Genomic DNA, 23,958 nt, shown 5'->3' on the forward strand with positions numbered 1-23,958 from the left:
GATAAGTTATCTCTCTCCCAGGAAAAGGCCCAGCGGTTTTCCAATCGACATAGGACCATTGGTCCCCAGTTTAAGATTGGTGATATGGTGTGGTTATCATCAAAAAATATTGCTATGAAGGTGGCTTCTCCTAAGTTTAAGCCTAGATTTATTGGACCTTACAAGATTTTGGAGATTATTAATCCGGTCTCTTTTCGTTTGGCTCTTCCTGTCACATTTAAAATCCATAATGTGTTCCATAAGTCCTTGTTGAAGAGGTTTGTTGAACCAGTTGTTCCTGGGGTGGCACCTCCGGACCCTGTATTGGTTGAAGGTAACATGGAATATGAGGTAGAGAAAATACTGGATTCCCGTCTGGCTAGACGGAGACTCCAGTATTTGGGTAAGTGGAAGGGTTATGGTCAGGAGGATAATTCCTGGGTCTCTGCCTCTGATATTCATGCCAAAAGCTTGGTGCGTGCCTTTCATCGGGCTCACCCTGATCGCCCTGGTGGCGTGGTTGAGGGTCCGGTGACCCCTCCTCAAGGGGGAGGTACTGTTGTGAGTTCATTTTCCCCTTTGTCACTGAGGTCTGATGAACTCCCTATTCTGGTAAAGGAAGGTAATGAGCCTGATTATCAGGCACCTGAGCCTAATGATGATGACTGGCTGAGTGGAGTCACGGACTGGATATAAGGCTGCCGACGCCCTTCTGCCCTGCGGGTGATTTCTCTGTGGACTTCTAGGAGACCAGTCTGATTCCTGCTCCTCTAAAGCTAAGTTTTCTGCTTTGCCTTTTAGCATTTGTGTTTTGTTTTTGTTTGCCTTGCTTTTTGGATTCTGCCATTCCCTGCTGGGGTGAGCTGAATCTCCTTTTGCCTGTTGCTCGGTCTTCAGAATATTCCTGAGTACTGACACAGTCTTTTTGAAGCCTAGCGTCTTCAGGGCCTTTTTCACTGTCAGTCTGTTGGCTCTTATTTTTATAGGGTTTTTCACGGATTGCAGACAGCAGCCTTCCTGTCCTTTCCTATCTAGTTAGCTTGGGCTTAGTCCATCTTTCTGTCTGTGTTAGTGTTCTTTATTCTTGCTTCACCGTCATTATTTGTTGGGGGCTGCCTTTTGCTTTGGGGTCTGCTCTGGGGCAGTTTAGATTTCCCTTTCTGTCTTTAGGCTATATAGTCCTCCGGCTGTGATCGAGGGGTCTAGGGCATCGTAGGAACCCCCCACGGCTACTGCTAGTTGTGTTGATAGGTTCAGGGGTCTGCAATCCGATAGCTGCCAACTTCTCTGGTTTTCTGGACTTAGCTAGCATTTCTGTTTTTGCCTCCTACGGTGACTCATTCATAACACACGCGGCTCTGCTCCGTACACCTCGTACACAACGGCTCCGCACACCTCGTACACACGCGGCTCCGCTCCGTACACCTTGTACACACGTGGCTCCGCTCCGTACACCTCGTACACACGCGGCTCCGCTCCGTACACCTCGTACACATGCGGCTCCGCTCACCTCGTACACACGCGGCTCCGCTCCGCACACCTCGTACACACGCGGCTCCGCTCCGCACACCTCGTACACATACGGCTCCGCTCCGCACACCTCGTACACACGCGGCTCTGCTCCGCACACCTCGTACACACGCGGCTCCGCTCCGCACACCTCGTACACATGCGGCTCCCCTCCGTACACCTCGTACACACGCGGCTCCGCTCCGTAAGGCTCCGCTCCGTACACCTCGTACACACGCGGCTCCGCTCCGTACACCTCGTACACACGCGGCTCCGCTCCGTACACCTCGTACACACGCGGCTCCGCTCCGTACACCTCGTACACACGCGTCTCCGCTCCGTACACCTCGTACACATACGGCCCCGCTCCGTACACCTCATACACACACAGCTCTGCTACATCCACTCTGTAAACCCCTCCTGACCCCACATATAAACTTCCCCTCATCCAGCACCATGACAACCAGTACAGCAGAGTTCTGCATACACTGAGGCCCTGATCATGTGACCCCTGACTCCTCCCCTCCTGTGACCTCATCACAGGTCCTGTGCGCAGAGAACAGCCATATACTGTATATGGTGTGCAGTTTTGCGGGTGGAGGTATGTAGAGATTCCCCATTACTGGTGCATTAATATTAGAAATATATTGCTTGGTCTTCCGGACCTTATCTTGACCTTCTGGTAACTGCTGTTTCTTAATTACATTTCGAACTGAGGAAAGGACAATTTGAAAACACTTTTCTATCTTCTTATATCTTTGTCCTGCTTTGTGGGCCTCCACCATTTTCAGAGTGCTAGGCAGCTGCTTAGAACCCATGGCTGCTGTTTTTTGCACAAGGTTAGAGGCGGCTGGGTTTTTACAAAGCTGGGAAAGTTGCATCCCCTGGCCTTTCCTAACAATGATAGCGAACAGCCATAACTAGTGTTGAGCATTCCGATACCGCAAGTATCGGGTATCGGCCGATACTTGCTGTATCGGAATTCCGATACCGACTTCCGATATTTTTTCAATATCGGAAGTCGGCATCGGAATCGGAAGTTCAAAGTTGATTGACAGCCTGACGTCATCATGATGCGCGGTGTGTGCGCATCATGATGCGCCGTCATTTCGGGCCTTCCGGGGGTCTCTGCCGGCCTGCCGGGGGGCTGTGTGGACTGCCCAGGGTCTGTACCGGCCTGCCGGGGGGCTGTGCCGGCCTGCCGGTGGTCTGTGCACCCTGTGGGGGTCTGTACCGGCCTGCCGGGGGGCTGTGCCGGCCTGCCGGTGGTCTGTGCACCCTGTGGGGGTCTGTGCCGGCCTGCCGGGGGGCTGTGCTGATGTCCGGGGGTCTGTGCAAGCATCGGCCGATGGGACTACAAGTCCCATCTGGCGATGCCTGCTACCATGACAGTGATTGACACATTAGCCAATGATGGGACAGTAGTAGTCCCATCATCCGGCTAATGTGTTAAATGTTAAAAAAAAAAAAAAAAAAATACTACATGCATGCTACATACATACTACATGCTACATACATACCACATACATACTACATACATACTACATACATACCACATACATACCACATATATACATACATACTACATACATAACACATATATACTACATGCATGCTACATACATACTACATGCTACATATATACTACATACATACTACATACATACATACTACATATATACTACATGCATGCTACATACATACATGCTACATACATACTACATGCATACTACATACATACTACATGCATGCTACATACATACTACATGCTACATACCACATACATACTACATACATACTACATGCATGCTACATACATACTACATGCTACATACATACTACATATATACTACATGCATGCTACATACATACTACATGCTACATACATACTACATATATACTACATGCATGCTACATACATACTACATGCTACATACATACTACATATATACTACATGCATGCTACATACATACTACATGCTACATACATACTACATATATACTACATACATACTACATACATACTACATGCATGCTACATACATACTACATGCTACATACATACCACATACATACTACATACATACTACATGCTACATACATACTACATATATACTACATGCATGCTACATACATACTGCATGCTACATGCATACTACATACATACTACATGCTACATACATACCACATATATATTACATACATACTACATACAATACATTCATACAATACATACATAGACATACAGTACATATAACATAGAGTAACATACTTACCAATACTTGTCACATTGTTCCCCGAAGCCATTGTCTTTTACGGAATAAATATTAACATAACAAACCACAGACCCCGGTACAGACCCCCACAGGGTGCACAGACCACCGGCAGGCCGGCACAGCCCCCCGGCAGGCCGGTACAGACCCCCACAGGGTGCACAGACCCCCGAAGCCTGCAAAGCCCCCCGGCAGGCCGGCACAGCCCCCCCGGCAGGCCGGCACAGCCCCCCGGAGCCTGCACAGCCCCCCGGCAGGCCGGCACAGCCCCCCGGCAGGCCGGCACAGCCCCCCGGCAGGCCGGCACAGACCACCGGAGCCTGCACAGACCCCCTGGCAGGCCGGCACAGCCCCCCGAAAGGCCCGTACAGACCCCAGAGAGGCTGTACAAGGGAAAAACAGAATTTTTCTTATTCCGATACCGGAAGTCCCATAGACTTGAATGGGACTTCCGGTATCGGAATCGGCGATACCGATACTTTTTTTTAAGATCGGCCGATCCATTCCGATCCGATACTTTGAAGTATCGGACGGTATCGCTCAACTCTAGCCATAACCCTAACAGCCTAATTAAGGTGTGAAACCTGGGTTGAAGTTATCTGTGCACTAGTGATGAGCGAGCATACTCGGTGATGATCGTTACTCGGTGAGCATTTCCGGGAATATTCGGGGGGGGAGCTCGAGTCCCCGCCCTGCATGTTTGGTGCTCTCTAGAGCGCCAATCAACATGCAGGGATTGTGTGCCACACACTGTAATGCTGCAGCCCAGTTGGTTGTGGTATTACAGTGATTGGCGCCGCCCTGCACAGCGCCATCAGGTCTATATCAGACCTGGCACCGCCCTGCTCGGCACAGTCAGCTCTGGACTCAGGCAGTGTAGGGAGATTTTCCGCTGAGATGGGAGAGATTTGGAATTTTATTAGTGTAAGTATACCATAATTGACTGCACAAGTCCAACTAAATCAACAGTCCTTCTTCGGACAAATTACGGGATATATAGATTGCAGTGCTAGGTAGGCAGGGAGTGTGTGTGGGTATATAGATATCATTGCTAGTCAGGCAGGCATTGTATGTGGCATATATCATTGCATACATCAATAGGGTCCATTTCATTACTGTCTGCTGCCTATTACATATATACCTAGCCACAGGTATCATTGGCCAGGTATATTTTTTTTGCATCTTAATCCTGTTTATTTAAGGCCCCGTCACACTAAGTGATCTCGGTAGCGAGATCGCTGCTGAGTCACAACTTTTGTGACGTAACAGCGATCTCACCAGCGAGATCGCTATGTGTGACAGCGATCAGTGAGCGGCCCCCCTGCCGGTATCGCTGATCGCTGCAAGAAACCTCTGGACATTTCTTTGGTCGCTGGTCTCCCGCTGGCCAGCACGCATCGATGTGTGTGACAGGCGGTAGACCAGCGATCAGGTGTAAAAAATAATAAATATAGTTATTCTCACCTTCCGATGTCCCGCGCAGTCTTCCTGCCTCTCTCCACGCTCTGGTCCCAGTGATCCTTTGCACGAATGACCGCAAGACTTTGTAATCCCTCGAGACCGTGACATCTCGCGGTCATTCTCGCCAAGGATCACTGGGACCGGAGCGTGGAGAGAGGCAGGATGGCTGAACGGGACGTCGGAAGGTGAGAATAACTATATTTTTTATTTTGATTCTATTTTTTACAGCGATGGCAAGCGATGCGGGGCGCTCGGCATCGCTGTGCTGATCGCTGGTGAAGCTGTCTGTGTGACAGCTCACCAGCGATCACATAGTGACTTACTAGCGATCCTGACACCTTGATATCGGTGTCGGGATCGCTGGTAAGTCGCTTAGTGTGATGGGGCCTTTAGTTCCAAAGCAATCCAGAGCACACTATTTTCTCCATTAGCTTGTTGGGACTGCAGAATACAACCAGATCCTTTACATAATACAGCCTGAAGATCCAGCTGTTTTAAACAGGTTTGCCCGTCCCAGCGATCACATCTGAGTGCACAGAAAGTTCTGCCATTTTTGTGGTACTGTAAAATTTTTTAGAAGTGTCTTATACAATTTCTTGACACCATTTTGCTGCCCAAAAATATTTAGCTACAGACCACATATTTTACACTGGGTTTTGTCCGCCACATAGATCTCATATCATTGCGACCGAAATTGTGCCATTTCAGGCCTCCATAGAATTGTTTTTGTTGTGTCTTAGCCTACTTATTGACACAATTTTGCTGGCCCAAAAAAATACAGGCCAGATATTTGAAAGTGGGCTATCTCCGTCAGAAGCCTCATATATCTGTGGGCTACAAATTGTGCCATTTGAGGCCTCCTTTCAACTGTTTTTCCTGTGTCTTGGCCTAGTTATTGACATCACTTTGCTGAAAAAAAAAATTGTTTCCTGCAGGCCAGATATTTTAAACTGTGGTTTTCCTGCTCACGGATCACATATAAGTTTGCTCCAAATTCAGCCATTTGTATTGAACGTGGAAAATATTGTAGTCCATTTAAAATGGGCAAGGCGCATGGCAAAGGAACGAGGAGGTGGAAATGATGGTGCGAGCATAGGCCGAGGCTGTGGGCAAGCTGGAATTGGACCTCAACAAACACCCACATCTTCTCGCCTGACCTTCCTGTCCCAATTACTAGGGGACCGCAGCAGCACACCACTATTGAACCTAGAGCAGTGTCCAAAGGTTGTTGGTTGGATAGCAGATAATGCTTCCAGTCACTTTGCCACCACCACCCTGTCTTCCACACAGTCAAGTCTGAGTAGCTATAAGTCTGGACCCTATATTCCTCACCCTGATACTCCTTCCTCCCACCATGACGAGTGCCCGGAGGCAACTGATCCCACACTTGGACATTCCAAAGAGCTGTTCACTTTTCCATTTATTGATTTGGGCCTCCTCTCTCCCGATCCACTTGAAGCGGGGCAAGATGAGATTGAATGTAGTAATGCCCAAATATTTAAGCAGCCACAGTCACACTAAGGCTATGGTGGGAACATGTCACAAGAGGTGAACGATGATGAGACACAATTGCCAGAAAGTCAAGAGGAGAACCAGGGTGCAGAAGTGGAGGGGGAGGTGGTGGATGATATGGTAACTGATCCAACCTGGCAGGAGGACATGCAGAGCAAGAACAGCAGCACACAGGGGAAGGGAGGCATAGCACCCCCACAGGCAGGAAGAAGCAGTGTGGTGTCCGCAGACAGAAGGTGGCCAACCGTTCCTCGTAAGGCTGAGTGCACACGGACTTTTTGGCCCTGCGGATTTTTCCGCGCAGAATTGAAGAAATCCGCAGGTCAAATGACCTGCATTTTTCCTGCGGTTTTCTTGCGGTTTTTGTGCGGTTTTCCACTGCGGATTTCCCCCTGCGGTTATGGAGACAGGGGAGGTGGAAAACCACACAAAAGAAGTAACATGCTGCAGATTTTGTACCGACGGAAAACCGTGCGGAAAAATCCGCAGCATCTGCACAGCAGTTTTTTTGTTTCATTGATTTTAATGCTACTGTACATCACAATGCGGATATGCAGCGTTTCTGCGCGGAAAAATCCGCTGCGGATCCGCTAGATATCCACATCGTGTGCACACAGCCTAACACCAACACAACGGAAGTTGGCAGTACAACTGTTAGATGTTCCCGAGTCTGGTTGTTTTTTTTTATTTGCTAGTAAAACTAACAGCCTGACCACCACCAGCATGATCAGGCACATGGCAGCAAAGCACCAGACTTTGTGGGCTGAACACCAGGCTCCAGGAACAGTATCTGTGGGTGACACCACTGCTCTGCGTGTGGAGGTCGGTGCTGGAGGCCCCATTATTCTCTATGTGGAGTGCGGCTCTGTGGGTGGAGGTCGGTGCCGGAGGCTCCATTATTCTCTATGTGGAGTGCGGCTCTGCGGGTGGAGGTCGGTGCTGGAGGCCCCATTATTCTCTATGTGGAGTGCGGCTCTGCGGGTGGAGGTCGGTACTGTAGACTCCATTATTCTCTAGGTGGAGTGCGGCTCTGCGGGTGGAGGTCGGTGCTGGAGGCTCCATTATTCGCTATGGGGAGTGCGGCTCTGCGGGTGGAGGTCGGTGCTGGAGGCTCCATTATTCTCTATGTGGAGTGCGGCTCTGCGGGTGGAGATAGGTGCTGGAGGCTCCATTATTCTCCATGTGCAGTGCAGCTCTGCGGGTGGAGGTCAGTACTGGAGGCTCCATTATTTTCTATGTGGAGTGCGGCTCTGCGGGTGGAGGTCGGTGCTGGAGGCTCCATTTTTCTCTATGTGGAGTGTGGCTCTGCTGGTGGAGGTCGGTGCTGGAGGCTCCATTATTCTCCATGTGCAGTGCAGCTCTGCGGGTGGAGGTCGGTGCTGGAGGCTCCATTTTTCTCTATGTGGAGTGTGGCTCTGCGGGTGGAGGTCGGTGCTGGAGGCTCCATTATTCTCCATGTGCAGTGCGGCTCTGCGGGTGGAGGTCGGTGCCGGAGGCTCCATTATTCTCTATGTGGAGTGCGGCTCTGCGGGTGGAGGTCGGTGCCAGAGGCTCCATTATTCTCTGTGGAGTGTGGCTCTGCGGGTGGAGGTCGGTGCCGGAGGCTCCATTATTCTCTATGTGGAGTGTGGCTCTGTGGGTGGAGGTCGGTGCTGGAGGCTCCATTATTCTCCATGTGCAGTGCAGCTCTGCGGGTGGAGGTCAGTACTGGAGGCTCCATTATTTTCTATGTGGAGTGCGGCTCTGTGGGTGGAGGTCGGTGCTGGAGGCTCCATTTTTCTCTATGTGGAGTGTGGCTCTGCGGGTGGAGGTCGGTGCTGGAGGCTCCATTATTCTCCATGTGCAGTGCGGCTCTGCGGGTGGAGGTCGGTGCCGGAGGCTCCAATATTCTCTATGTGGAGTGCGGCTCTGCGGGTGGAGGTCGGTGCCAGAGGCTCCATTATTCTCTGTGGAGTGTGGCTCTGCGGGTGGAGGTCGGTGCCGGAGGCTCCATTATTCTCTATGTGGAGTGTGGCTCTGTGGGTGGAGGTCGGTGCTGGAGGCTCCATTATTCTCTTTGTGGAGTGCGGCTCTGCGGGTGGAGGTCGGTGCCAGAGGCTCCTTTATTCTCTGTGGAGTGTGGCTCTGCGGGTGGAGGTCAGTGCTGGAGGCTCCATTATTCTCTATGTGGAGTGCGGCTCTGCGGGTGGAGGTCGGTGCCAGAGGCTCCATTATTCTCTGTGGAGTGTGGCTCTGCGGGTGGAGGTCGGTGCCGGAGGCTCCATTATTCTCTATGTGGAGTGTGGCTCTGTGGGTGGAGGTCGGTGCTGGAGGCTCCATTATTCTCTTTGTGGAGTGCGGCTCTGCGGGTGGAGGTCGGTGCCAGAGGCTCCTTTATTCTCTGTGGAGTGTGGCTCTGCGGGTGGAGGTCAGTGCTGGAGGCTCCATTATTCTCTATGTGGAGTGCGGCTCTGCGGGTGGAGGTCGGTGCTGGAGGCTCCATTATTCTCTGTGGAGTGCGGCTCTGCGGGTGGAGGTCGGTGCTGGAGGCTCCATTATTCTCTATGTGGAGTGCGGCTCTGCGGGTGGAGGTCGGTGCTGGAGGCTCCATTATTCTCTATGTGGAGTGTGGCTCTGCGGGTGGAGGTCGGTGCTGGAGGCTCCATTATTCTCTATGTGGAGTGTGGCTCTGCGGGTGGAGGTCGGTGCTGGAGGCTCCATTATTCTCTATGTGGAGTGCGGCTCTGCGGGTGGAGGTCGGTGCTGGAGGCTCCATTATTCTCTATGTGGAGTGTGGCTCTGCGGGTGGAGGTCAGTGCTGGAGGCTCCATTATTCTCTATGTGGAGTGTGGCTCTGCGGGTGGAGGTCGGTGCTGGAGGCTCCATTATTCTCCATGTGGAGTGCGGCTCTGTGGGTGGAGGTCGGTGCTGGAGGCTCCATTATTCTCTATGTGGAGTGCGGCTCTGCGGGTGGAGGTCGGTGCTGGAGGCTCCATTATTCTCTATGTGGAGTGCGGCTCTGCGGGTGGAGGTCGGTGCTGGAGGCTCCATTTTTCTCTATGTGGAGTGTGGCTCTGCGGGTGGAGGTCGGTGCTGGAGGCTCCATTATTCTCCATGTGGAGTGCGGCTCTGTGGGTGGAGGTCGGTGCTGGAGGCTCCATTATTCTCTATGTGGAGTGTGGCTCTGCGGGTGGAGGTCGGTGCTGGAGGCTCCATTATTCTCTATGTGGAGTGCGGCTCTGCGGGTGGAGGTCGGTGCTGGAGGCTCCATTTTTCTCTATGTGGAGTGTGGCTCTGCGGGTGGAGGTCGGTGCTGGAGGCTCCATTATTCTCCATGTGCAGTGCAGCTCTGCGGGTGGAGGTCGGTGCCGGAGGCTCCATTATTCTCTATGTGGAGTGCGGCTCTGCGGGTGGAGGTCGGTGCCAGAGGCTCCATTATTCTCTGTGGAGTGTGGCTCTGCGGGTGGAGGTCGGTGCCGGAGGCTCCATTATTCTCTATGTGGAGTGTGGCTCTGTGGGTGGAGGTCGGTGCTGGAGGCTCCATTATTCTCTTTGTGGAGTGCGGCTCTGCGGGTGGAGGTCGGTGCCAGAGGCTCCTTTATTCTCTGTGGAGTGTGGCTCTGCGGGTGGAGGTCAGTGCTGGAGGCTCCATTATTCTCTATGTGGAGTGCGGCTCTGCGGGTGGAGGTCGGTGCTGGAGGCTCCATTATTCTCTATGTGGAGTGCGGCTCTGCGGGTGGAGATAGGTGCTGGAGGCTCCATTATTCTCCATGTGCAGTGCAGCTCTGCGGGTGGAGGTCAGTACTGGAGGCTCCATTATTTTCTATGTGGAGTGCGGCTCTGTGGGTGGAGGTCGGTGCTGGAGGCTCCATTATTCTCTATGTGGAGTGCGGCTCTGCGGGTGGAGGTCGGTGCTGGAGGCTCCATTTTTCTCTATGTGGAGTGTGGCTCTGCAGGTGGAGGTCGGTGCTGGAGGCTCCATTATTCTCCATGTGCAGTGCGGCTCTGCGGGTGGAGGTCGGTGCCGGAGGCTCCATTATTCTCTATGTGGAGTGCGGCTCTGCGGGTGGAGGTCGGTGCCAGAGGCTCCATTATTCTCTGTGGAGTGTGGCTCTGTGGGTGGAGGTCGGTGCCGGAGGCTCCATTATTCTCTATGGAGTGTGGCTCTGTGGGTGGAGGTCGGTGCCGGAGGCTCCATTATTCTCTATGTGGAGTGTGGCTCTGTGGGTGGAGGTCGGTGCTGGAGGCTCCATTATTCTCTTTGTGGAGTGCGGCTCTGCGGGTGGAGGTCGGTGCCGGAGGCTCCTTTATTCTCTGTGGAGTGTGGCTCTGCGGGTGGAGGTCAGTGCTGGAGGCTCCATTATTCTCTATGTGGAGTGCGGCTCTGCGGGTGGAGGTCGGTGCCAGAGGCTCCATTATTCTCTGTGGAGTGTGGCTCTGCGGGTGGAGGTCGGTGCCGGAGGCTCCATTATTCTCTATGTGGAGTGTGGCTCTGTGGGTGGAGGTCGGTGCCGGAGGCTCCATTATTCTCTTTGTGGAGTGCGGCTCTGCGGGTGGAGGTCGGTGCCAGAGGCTCCTTTATTCTCTGTGGAGTGTGGCTCTGCGGGTGGAGGTCAGTGCTGGAGGCTCCATTATTCTCTATGTGGAGTGCGGCTCTGCGGGTGGAGGTCGGTGCTGGAGGCTCCATTATTCTCTGTGGAGTGCGGCTCTGCGGGTGGAGGTCGGTGCTGGAGGCTCCATTATACTCTATGTGGAGTGCGGCTCTGCGGGTGGAGGTCGGTGCTGGAGGCTCCATTATTCTCTATGTGGAGTGTGGCTCTGCGGGTGGAGGTCGGTGCTGGAGGCTCCATTATTCTCTATGTGGAGTGTGGCTCTGCGGGTGGAGGTCGGTGCTGGAGGCTCCATTATTCTCTATGTGGAGTGCGGCTCTGCGGGTGGAGGTCGGTGCTGGAGGCTCCATTATTCTCTATGTGGAGTGTGGCTCTGCGGGTGGAGGTCAGTGCTGGAGGCTCCATTATTCTCTATGTGGAGTGTGGCTCTGCGGGTGGAGGTCGGTGCTGGAGGCTCCATTATTCTCCATGTGGAGTGCGGCTCTGCGGGTGGAGGTCGGTGCTGGAGGCTCCATTATTCTCTATGTGGAGTGCGGCTCTGCGAGTGGAGGTCGGTGCTGGAGGCTCCATTATTCTCTATGTGGAGTGTGGCTCTGCGGGTGGAGGTCGGTGCTGGAGGCTCCATTATTCTCCATGTGGAGTGCGGCTCTGCGGGTGGAGGTCGGTGCTGGAGGCTCCATTATTCTCTATGTGGAGTGTGGCTCTGCGGGTGGAGGTCGGTGCTGGAGGCTCCATTATTCTCTAGGTGGAGTGCGGCTCTGCGGGTGGAGGTAGGTGCTGGAGGCTCCATTATTCTCTATGTGGAGTGCGGCTCTGCGGGTTGAGGTTGGTGCTGTACCCAGGGCCGGTTTTAGGCAAAATGGGACCCTAGGCAAAGTTTAAAATGGGGCCCAAATGCTAACATATTGCACATCACACAGAAGCATTTCGGTTGTAGTTACATGCGCTGAGTTCAGGACACTAAATGAGTGTGATCGACAGTATTGAATTCGTTCAACACTTGTTTCCCGGCCTCTTTCCACCATCTGAGAAAGAATGATGGGACAGAACAATCGCTATTAGATCCATCTGTCCCCATGCAGTATCATGTTACACAGCTTACACAGGCGATGTGCTGCTGAGAACAATGATTTTTGTTCCGGCATAAACTATCCAATCAATAGATAAATATGCAGAATTTTGCTTGTTTAGTATAAAACACCCCATATTCCTCCACATAGTATATTACACCCCATAGTCCTCACTATATTATAATGTGCCCCATTGTCCTCCATATAGTATAATACTCTCCCTATAGTCCTCCATATATTAAAATACACTCCTCAGTCCTCCCATATAGTATTATACACTTCACATAGTCCTACATATAGTATAATACAATCCTCATAGTCCTCCATATATTAAAATACATTGCTCAGTCCTCCACATAGTATAATACACTCCTCATAGTGCTCCATATAGTATAATGCACCGCCATAGTCATCCATGTTGTACAATTCACTTCCCATAGTATAATGCACACCATAGTTCTTCATATAGTATAGTGTATTTCCCATAGTCCTCGATACAATATAATGCAGCCCACATATAGCATAATGTAGCCCCAAATAGAATATAATACAGCCTACCTCCCCATAGAATATAGTGTAGCTCCCCCATAGAATATAATGTACCCCCATAGTATATATTACAGCCTCCCTCATAGAATATATGGTATAATGTACCCCCCATAGTATATAACACAACCACATAGTATATAGCACAGCCTCCCCAATAGAATATAATATACCCCCATAGTATATAACACAGTCTTCCCCATAGAATATAATATACCTCCCATAGTATATAACACAGCCTCCCCCATAGAATATAATATACCCCCAAAAGTATATAACAGAGCCCACATGGTATATAACACAGCCTCATAGTATATAACAATCCTCACATATGTGTGTGGTTTTTTAACCCTTTCAGACTAGTGGATTAATAATGGATATGTGTCCATTATTAATCAGGCTTAATGTCACCTTACAATAGCAAGGTGACATTAACCCCTTATTACCCATATGCCACCCTCTACAGGGCAATGGGAAGAAAGCGGATAAGTACCGGAATTGGCGCATCTTACTGATGTGTCTTTTCTGGGGTGGCTGGGGATAGATTTTATTTAGCCATGGGGATGGCAAAAACAATGGTCTCTCTCTAGGCTATTAATTTCTGCCCTCAGTCACTGGCTTGCACTCTCTGGCGGAGAAAATTGCTCGTGAGCCCATGCCAATTTTTTCCGTGAATTAATCCTTTAACACCTACAGCTCCAAAATTTTACACACATACACTACTAACATTATTAGTCAGGGACATACAGTGCCTTGCAAAAGTATTCAGCACCCTGGAACTTTTCAACCTTTTCCCACATAATATGCTTCAAACATAAAGATACCAAATGTAAATTTTTGGTGAAGAATCAACAACAAGTGGGACACAATTGTGAAGTTGAGTGAACTTTATTGGTTATTTTAAATTTTTGTGGAAATTCAAAAACTGAAAAGTGGGGCGTGCAATATTATTCGGCCCCTTTAGCTTAATACTTTGTTGCGCCACCTTTTGCTGCGATTACAGCTGCAAGTCGCTTGGGGTATGTCTCTATCAGTTTTGTACATTGAGAGACTGAAATTCTTGCCCATTCTTCCTTGGCAAACAACTCGAGCTCAGTGAGGTTTGATGGAGATCGTTTGTGAAAAACAGTTTTCAGCTCTTTCCACAGATTCTTGATTGGATTCAGGTCTGGACTTTGACTTGGCCATTCTATCACCTGGATACATTTATTTGTGAACCATTCCATTGTAGATTTAGCTTTATGTTTGGAATCATTGTCTTGTTGGAAGACAAATCTCCGTCCCACTCTCAGGTGTTTTTCAGACTCCAACAGGTTTTCTTCAAGAATGGTCCTGTATTTGGCTCCATCCATTTTCCCATCAATTTTAACCATCTTCCCTGTCCCTGCTGAAAAAAGCAGTCTCAATCCATGATGCTGCCACCACCATGTATGGCAGTGGGGATGGTGTGTTCAGGGTGATGAGCTGTGTTGCCTTTACGCTAAACATATCGTTTGGCATTGTTGCCAAAAAGTTCAATTTTGCTTTCCTCTGATCAGAGCACCTTCTTCCACATGTTTGGTGTGTCTCCCAGGTGGCTTGTTGCAAACTTTAAACAACACTTTTTATGGATATCTTTGAGAAATGGCTTTCTTTTTGCCACTCTTCCATAAAGACTAGATTTGTGCAGTGTACAACTGATTGTTGTCCTATGGACAGACTGTCCCACCTCAGCTGTAGATCTCTGCAGTTCATCCAGAGTGATCATGGGCCTCTTGGCTCCATCTCTGATCAGTCTTCTCCTTGTTTGAGATGAAAGTTTAGAGGGTCTTGGTAGATTTGCAGTGGTATGATACGCCTTCCATTTCAATATGATCGCTTGCACAGTGCTCCTTGGGATCTTTAAAGTTTTGGAAATCATTTTGTGTCCAAATCCGGCTTTAAACTTCTCTACAACAGTAACACGGACCTGCCTGTTGTGTTCCTTGGTCTCCATGATGCTCTCTGTGCTTCAAACAGAACCGAGACTATCACAGAGCAGGTGCATTTATACGGAGACTTGATTACACACAGGTGGATTATATTTATCATCATTAGTCATTTAGGACAACATTGGATCATTCAGAGATCCACAAGGAACTTCTGGAGTGAGTTTGCTGCACTGAAAGTAAAAGGGCCGAATAATATTGCACGCCCCACTTTTCAGTTTTTGAATTTCCACAAAAATGTAAAATAACTAGAGTTGAGCGATACCGTCCGATACTTCAAAGTATCGTATCGGATGGTATCGGCCGATCTTTAAAAAAAGTATCGGTATCGCCGATTCCGATACCGGAAGTCCCATTCAAGTCTATGGGACTTCCGGTATCGGAATAAGAAAAACCCTTTCCTGCCCTTGTACAGCCTCTCTGGGGTCTGTACGGGCCTTTCGGGGGGCTGTGCCGGCCTGCCAGGGGGTCTGTGCAGGCTCCGGTGGTCTGTGCCGGCCTGCCGGTGGTCTGTGCAGGCTCCGGGGGGCTGTGCCGGCCTGCCGGGGGGCTGTGCCGGCCTGCCGGGGAGCTGTGCAGGCTCCGGGGGGCTGTGCCGGCCTGCCGGGGGGCTGTGCCGGCCTGCCGGTGGTCTGTGCAGGCTCCGGGGGTCTGTGCAGGCATCGTCCGATGGGACTACAAGTCCCATCGGGCGATGCCTGCTACCATGACAGTGATTGACACATTAGCCAATGATGGGACAGTAGTAGTCCCATCATCCGGCTAATGTGTTAAATGTAAAAAAAAAAAAAAAAAAAAAAAATTACATGCTACATACATACAACATGCATACTACATACATGCTACATTCATACTACATACTACATACATGCTACATTCATACTACATACATACTACATATATACTACATGCATGCTACATACATACTACATACATACTACATATATACTACATACATACTACATGCATGCTACATGCTACATACAGAACACATATATACTACATGCATGCTACATACATACTACATGCTACATACTACATATATACTACATGCATGCTACATACTACATGCTACATACATACTACATATATACTACATGCATGCTACATACATACTGCATGCTACATGCATGTTACATACATACTACATACATACTACATGCTACATACATACTACATGCATACTACATGCATGCTACATACATACTACATGCTACATACATACTATATATACTACATACATACTACATACATACTACATGCTACATACATACTACATATATACTACATGCTACATACATACTACATACATACTACATGCTACATACATACTACATGCTACATACATACTATATATACTACATACATACTACATGCTACATACATACTACATGCTACATACATACTATATATACTACATACATACTACATGCTACATACATACTACATGCATACTACATGCATGCTACATACATACTACATGCTACATACATACTATATATACTACATACATACTACATACATACTACATGCTACATACATACTACATATATACTACATGCTACATACATACTACATACATACTACATGCTACATACATACTACATGCTACATACATACTATATATACTACATACATACTACATGCTACATACATACTACATGCTACATACATACCATATACATACTACATGCATGCTACATACATACTACATGCTACATACATACTACATATATACTACATGCATGCTACATACATACTACATGCTACATACATACTACATATATACTACATGCATACAATACATTCATACAATACATACATAGACATACAGTACATATAACATAGAGTAACATACTTACCAATACTTGTCACATTGTTCCCCGAAGCCATTGTCTTTCCGGAATAAATATTAACATAACAAACCACAAAAATACTCACCCACGATCCGAAGCAGTCCACGAGTGTGTCCCACGACGATCTTGGGTAGAGAACTGCAGCATCAGATGATGCTGCCGTTCTCTACGGGCTGCAGGAATCCAATGACGGAAGGTAGGTATCCTTCCGCACTGTATTCCTCCGCCACTTAAAAAAAAAAAAAGTCCCTAGTCTCACTTTATGCCATTGCTGTGTGGGAATTTCCCACACAGCAATGGCATAAAGTGAGACTAGGGACTTTTTTTTTTTTTAAGTGGCGGAGGAATACAGTGCGGAAGGATACCTACCTTCCGTCATTGGATTCCTGCAGCCCGTAGAGAACGGCAGCATCATCTGATGCTGCAGTTCTCTACCCAAGATCGTCGTGGGACACACTCGTGGACTGCTTCGGATCGTGGGTGAGTATTTTTGTGGTTTGTTATGTTAATATTTATTCCGGAAAGACAATGGCTTCGGGGAACAATGTGACAAGTATTGGTAAGTATGTTACTCTATGTTATATGTACTGTATGTCTATGTATGTATTGTATGTATGTAGTATATATGTGGTATGTATGTAGTATGTATGTAGCATGCATGTAGTATATATGTAGTATGTATGTAGCATGCATGTAGTATATATGTAGCATGTATGTAGTATGTATGTGGTATGTATGTAGCATGTAGTATGTATGTAGCATGCATGTAGCATGCATGTAGCATGCATGTAGTATGTATGTAGCATGCAGTATGTATGTAGCATGTATGTAGTATGTATGTAGCATGTATGTAGCATGTATGTAGCATGTATGTAGTATGTATGTAGCATGCATGTAGTATGTATGTAGCATGTAGTATATATGTAGTATGTATGTAGCATGTATGTAGTATGTATGTAGTATATATGTAGTATGTATGTAGCATGTAGTATGTATGTAGCATGCATGTAGTATGTATGTAGTATGTATGTAGCATGTATGTAGCATGTATGTAGCATGTATGTAGTATGTATGTAGTATGTATGTAGCATGCATGTAGTATGTATGTAGCATGTAGTATATATGTAGTATGTATGTAGCATGTATGTAGTATGTATGTAGTATATATGTAGTATGTATGTAGCATGTAGTATGTATGTAGCATGCATGTAGTATGTATGTAGTATTTTTTTTTTTTTTTTTTTTTTTTTAACATTTAACACATTAGCCGGATGATGGGACTACTACTGTCCCATCATTGGCTAATGTGTCAATCACTGTCATGGTAGCAGGCATCGCCCGATGGGACTTGTAGTCCCATCGGACGATGCTTGCACAGACCCCCGGACATCAGCACAGCCCCCCGGCAGGCCGGCACAGCCCCCCGGCAGGCCGGTACAGACCCCCACAGGGTGCACAGCCCCCCGGCAGGCCGGCACAGCCCCCCGGCAGGCCGGCAGAGACCCCGGGCAGTCCACACAGCCCCCCGGCAGGCCGGCAGAGACCCCCGGAAGGCCCGAAATGACGGCGCATCATGATGCGCACACACCGCGCATCATGATGACGTCAGGCCGTCAATCAACTGAACTTCCAATTCCGATGCCGAATTCCGATATTGAAAAAATATCGGAAGTCGGTATCGGAATTCCGATACAGCAAGTATCGGCCGATACCCGATACTTGCGGTATCGGAATGCTCAACACTAAAAATAACTAATAAATTTCGTTCAGCTTCACAATTGTGTCCCACTTGTTGTTGATTCTTCACCAAAAAATTTACATTTGGTATCTTTATGTTTGAAGCATAATATGGGAAAAGATAGAAAAGTTCCAGGGGGCCGAATACTTTCGCAAGGCACTGTATATAAATCTAACAGATATGCAATGGTTACTGCATCACTGTATGTAAACCATGTCTCATATACTGTCGGGGCCTGTAATGATTTTACAGAAGCCGACAATTGAATTATCGGCTATTCTGTTATCTGCCTCTGCATGAAATATAAATACACATATGTGTCTCACTGACATATATACAGAGAGAAAGAGAGACTGTATATGTTTTCACGAATATTTGAAGCTATGGACACATATGTCCATTTTGCAAGCCGGCGAGAAAATCTCGCCGTACAGATGTCACACGGATACTTAGATGGGAGAAAATCACATCCTCGCATTGCCCACGGATGACATACGGATCATTGTTCAGGGAACAATTCTGCGATTCGCGTCCGTTTAAAACCGACTGTATTCTTATACGTTGTGTGTGACTCCAGCCTTTCTCTCATTGTACGGGGCCCCCAGACACAGTATAATGTTCCCACAGTATTTTTTTGTGTGTGTTTTTCATGTAATATACGGAAGCCTATAGGAAAATGCTAAAATAAATCATATCCAGAAAAAAAGACTGTACATAGAGATATTATCATCAAATATCTCCTGACTTGTTCTTACAATCCATCTTTTATAAAATCCTCAAAGTTCTGTGTGTGAATCAGACATGAGATCTAACGTGATAAAAGATTACAGTGCAGGGAAGACGGGAAACCTTCATATAGACGGCCGGTGGGGATGGAGTCAGTGACCGACTCTGGCCAAATATGTTTCTAGAGCCGCAGTAGAAGATGAAGATGTCGTCCTCATCATGAAGTAGTTATTTCTCCTGTCACGTGTAATGAATATCTCCTGCAGTATTGCTAATGCCGATTCCAATGTCGGGAAATGAGAAGAGAATTAGCGTTATGGAAGATGAGTCTATGACAGTGGTCCCCAACCTTTCTGACCTAGAGAACCACCTTCAGCTCTGAGAGAGGGTTGCGAGCCACATCCAGCTCCCTCCCCCCTCACAGTAGTGGCAATCAGAGCCCCCATTACGGGTATAATGATAACCAAAGCTTTTCCACAGAAATCCAACAGAGGCCGCATAACAAGATCCAGTAGTCCGCACAATTCCCCCATTCAGTATTCACCCATCCATCACTCCCAGCACACTGTCACTTCCAGCTTCAGGCACCTCCTCCAACAGGTAGTATCATCCTGTCTCCAGCATACTATACTTAAACATCGAAACCTCTAAGACCAGTCTATGTGCATCCAGATCTGCTCTTCTGTGCAGGGCTACTCACAAAATTCACCATTTTGAGATGTTCTCCTCATACCTGTTAGCTAGACCTGGAGCTAATGCACCAAGCTGGCAGACAGCCGCGAGCCACAATTCATGGGACCGCGAGCCACAAGTGACTCCCGAGCTACAGGTTGTGGACCCTTGGTCTATGAGAAACTTGTTCAGCTGCCGACTCTGAGGAGGAAACTGCTTGTTGTCTGTGGCCTAAATATATAGGTTTTATTAGTAGATGTAAAGAAGAAAAACTAAATACTGTAAAATAATAAATCTCCTCATATGTTTCCCTTATTATCTCTCCAGTAATTGTATTATTGTCACGAACCGGGTTGGTTTAGTTGCCCGCAGTTCGCCAGGGATTTATTATATCCCACTTTCCAGTTGCAGTTTGGAACTTGCAGCTCTCAGGCAGGGAACTACACCTAGGATAAGTAGTTGCCAGAAAGGCTGCCTTGCTGTGTACTGGCTATTGGGCACTCTGCAGTGGGGGCGGTATGTATATCCCCGGTCTTAGGCAGGAAATACACATGTAAAACCTCCATTTCATCACTGCCAGAATCTCCCAAATACCCCAGAACACACTTTGCTGCCACCAGCTCCTGTTTGGACAATTAAAATTAACATCATGCCAGGAGCCAACCCACACAGTAGCGTAGTTTTAGCACGGAGGTCATGGCAATACGTTTATAAAGCAAGGAAAACAAAGCTAGTAAATTTTTATTGTTTTACTCTAGAAAAGATACAGTGTTTACAATAATACAAAAAGATGTTAAAAACGAAACAATTACAATATATACAGGCAATTACAAAATAAAAAGGGATAAAAGGATGAACTTACAGTTCTCAGTCAAAATACAAAGGGGGCTGAAGGAAAAAAGGAAAGCGCAATAGGGTCTTATCCGGGTGGTGATTCAGAATAAATATAAAAAATCCACTCGCCTATCCCAGGAGAGATAAGGGCACATGAACCAACTGTCAGCCTGCTGCACGCCCGAAGGTCCACTCCGTGACCGCCAATGTGAATCCAGCTCCAGCTAATTATAAGACAAAACCTTATAATTCTAGAAACTGACCAGACAAAACCTTATAATTCTAGAAACTGACCAGACAAAACCTTATAATTCTGAAACTTTGATAAATACAGCCATATCTGGATTTCATTTGTAAGTGCCTAAAAAATCTAATTTTTATCCTGTTGAGAGTAAAGGTCATCATCTGAACGTATTTAATGACATAGTACAGGAAGAATTTAAAGAATTGTTCCAAAACAAAAATAAAAATAATGATAAACATAATTTAACAAAAAATGAAAAAATGGCATTAAAAATGCTGAAATCCTATACAGATATTGTAATTCGTCCAGCTGATAAAGGAGGAGGTATAGTCATTCAAGACCACAAAGACTATTGTGGCGAAGCTTTTAAAATTCTATCTGATGAAAAGTACTATGTCAAGACTTCCTTTAACGTATTACCAAAAGTCAAGACTAATTATGATAAATTGATCTCTGAAGGCAAAAATATGAATGTCTTTGATAAATATGAACTAAAATTTCTTTGTATATCTAATCCCCGTACTCCCTTTTTTTTATCACTTACCTAAGATCCATAAAAATCTGGAAAATCCTCCCGGTAGACCCATTATATCCAGCATTGGTTCCATTACCAGTAATCTATCACATTACATTGATAGAATTATGGTGACACATGTCCCCGCACTTAGGAGCTTCATCAAAGATTCTACACATCTCATCCAAATCTTGCAGCATATCAAATGGAAACCGCAATATGTTTTTTTAACTATGGATGTATCCTCTTTATATTCCAATATTTCCCATGATTTGGGACTTGCATGTTTTAATAAGGTTTTAGTAGGTGATATGAGATTATCCGCTGCTCAAAAAAGGCTTTTATTGAAGGGTATGGAGTTTATTTTAAAAAATAATTATTTTACTTTTAATGGGTGTCTGTATCATCAGCGGCTTGGGACTGCGATGGGTTCCCAAGTCGCACCTACATATGCAAATATTTTTATGGGGGTTTTTGAGGATTTTTATATTTTTAACTCCAGATTACACCAGAATATAATTATGTATAAGAGCTTTATTGACGACTTATTCATCATATGGGACTATTCAAATAACGATATTGATGAATTCATTAAGGACATGAATAATAATCACTGGGGTCTTTCTTTTTCCTCACTATATAATCCCTTCACGATTAATTTTTTGGATATTACCATTTTTATCCAAAATAATAATATTTTAACCAAGACTTTTTAAAAATGTTGATAAAAATAGCTACATACCCTTCAGCAGTGGGCACTTTGGTAAATGGCTAAGAAACATACCTGACAAATCAGTACAGAAGAATAAGGAAAAATTGTTCTGATCAGGAGGACTTCGAAAATCAGGCAGAAATTTTAAGGAATTGTTTTTTAAATAAAAAGTATCCTGTGGATTTGGTCAAAAATGCCTATAATAAATGTAAAAATCTATCCCAAAATTCACTGATTAATGGATCCATGATGACTAAAACTGATAATAAAAGGTTTACAAGTAATTTTATTACACAGTATTGCGCTGAGAATACCAAAATCAGACAGATTTTAACGCATAATTGGCACATTTTACTAAATGACCCTGTTTTATATAAAATTCTTCCAAGAAGTCCAGGTATCACCTTTCGAAGAGCACCTACAATTAAGAATCAGTGGCTCCTAGTCGTCTTAAAACAGATCATCTGTCCTCCTCACAAAATCCCTTAAAAGGAATATATAAATGTGGTAAAAGAAATTGTCTATGCTGCAAAATCACTTCACATAAAGAAAATACCTTTAAATCAACCACCACTGATGAATGTTTTCCTATCAGAAGTTTTTTGAATTGTACTACAGAATTCGTGATTTATGTAATTGAATGTGAGTGTAAAAAACAATATGTAGGGAGAACCACGCAACCCTTGCATCTGAGGGTTAATTCCCATAGACACAACATCAGAATAGGTTTCTTACAACATGGTCTCTCTAGACATTTTGCTTTAAAGCATAATAAAAATTATAATGGATTCAAAATAAGTCCCATTGAGTACATTCCCAGTGATCATCCGGATAGAATTGGGCAATTGAATCGCAAAGAAGTCTTCTGGATTTATAGATTGAACACACTGAAACCAAATGGACTCAACGAGATTACTGAAGTTTTTCTATAATTGTATTTTTCAACAGTGTAATTCTTCTCTAATAACTTTTCTGATGAAGTGTTGTATATAATTCCTTTGTTTTATATTAGAGCGTTTCTATAGAAACATGGGACCAGTAATAGATGTCATTCCACAATTTTTGAGTGAATTCTGGTTACATCTCTCAAAAAATAATGTCAAAAAATAATGTAAATAATTTTTTTTTTTTTCCCTTTTTTTTCCCCCTTTTTTTCATTTTTATTCTGGTAGCGATCCTGCTCCCGCATGTTCTTCTTGGGTGATATCGTTGTAGGTCCCAGCCTTATACTCGGTACTAATGGATCTTCTTGAAATCCGTTCAGAAATTTACCCGGAGTCACACTCTCATTTTTATATTTTTTATTTTTTACTATTTTTTATTATACATGTTTTATATATATACAATTTTATACATAGATTTTTTTATCTTATTTTATTCCCAATAAACAATTTTTAACAAATAAAAATTTTTTTTTTACATATAAAAATAGTCCCCTTCTCCCAAGCGTATCTTCTTCCAGTATAGTGGTTCTGACTCTGGACTTGGAGTCCCTTTCCCCTTTTTTTAACGGGTTCGTTATTTCCAGTATAATCACTTTTTATTCATTATTCATTTTTTTCTCTTTTCTTTTTTCACCTTTCTTTTTTCCAATAAAATGTCTTTACTGTAACACAAACCAAAAGAAAAAGCATTAATATTATTGTAAATGTATTAACATACTGTGCGTAGTTCCAACCTGTGAACTTTGACATTTGTTCCCCTATCACATGTCCTTTTGGCGCCAAATTTCAAATAATGTATGTATATAACTGGA

At 45.9% G+C, this 23,958-nt stretch overlaps 1 protein-coding gene across 1 annotated transcript in view; it reads left to right on the forward strand.

The window, feature by feature from the left end:
* The window catches only part of LOC141047161 (uncharacterized), a 130,260-nt gene that overhangs the window by 70,230 nt on the left and 36,072 nt on the right, over nt 1–23,958 (forward strand).

The sequence above is a fragment of the Dendrobates tinctorius genome, unplaced genomic scaffold (assembly GCF_039654945.1).
Source record: "Dendrobates tinctorius isolate UK_male_01 unplaced genomic scaffold, ASM3965494v1 ptg000126l, whole genome shotgun sequence".
NCBI lineage: Eukaryota > Metazoa > Chordata > Amphibia > Anura > Dendrobatidae > Dendrobates > Dendrobates tinctorius.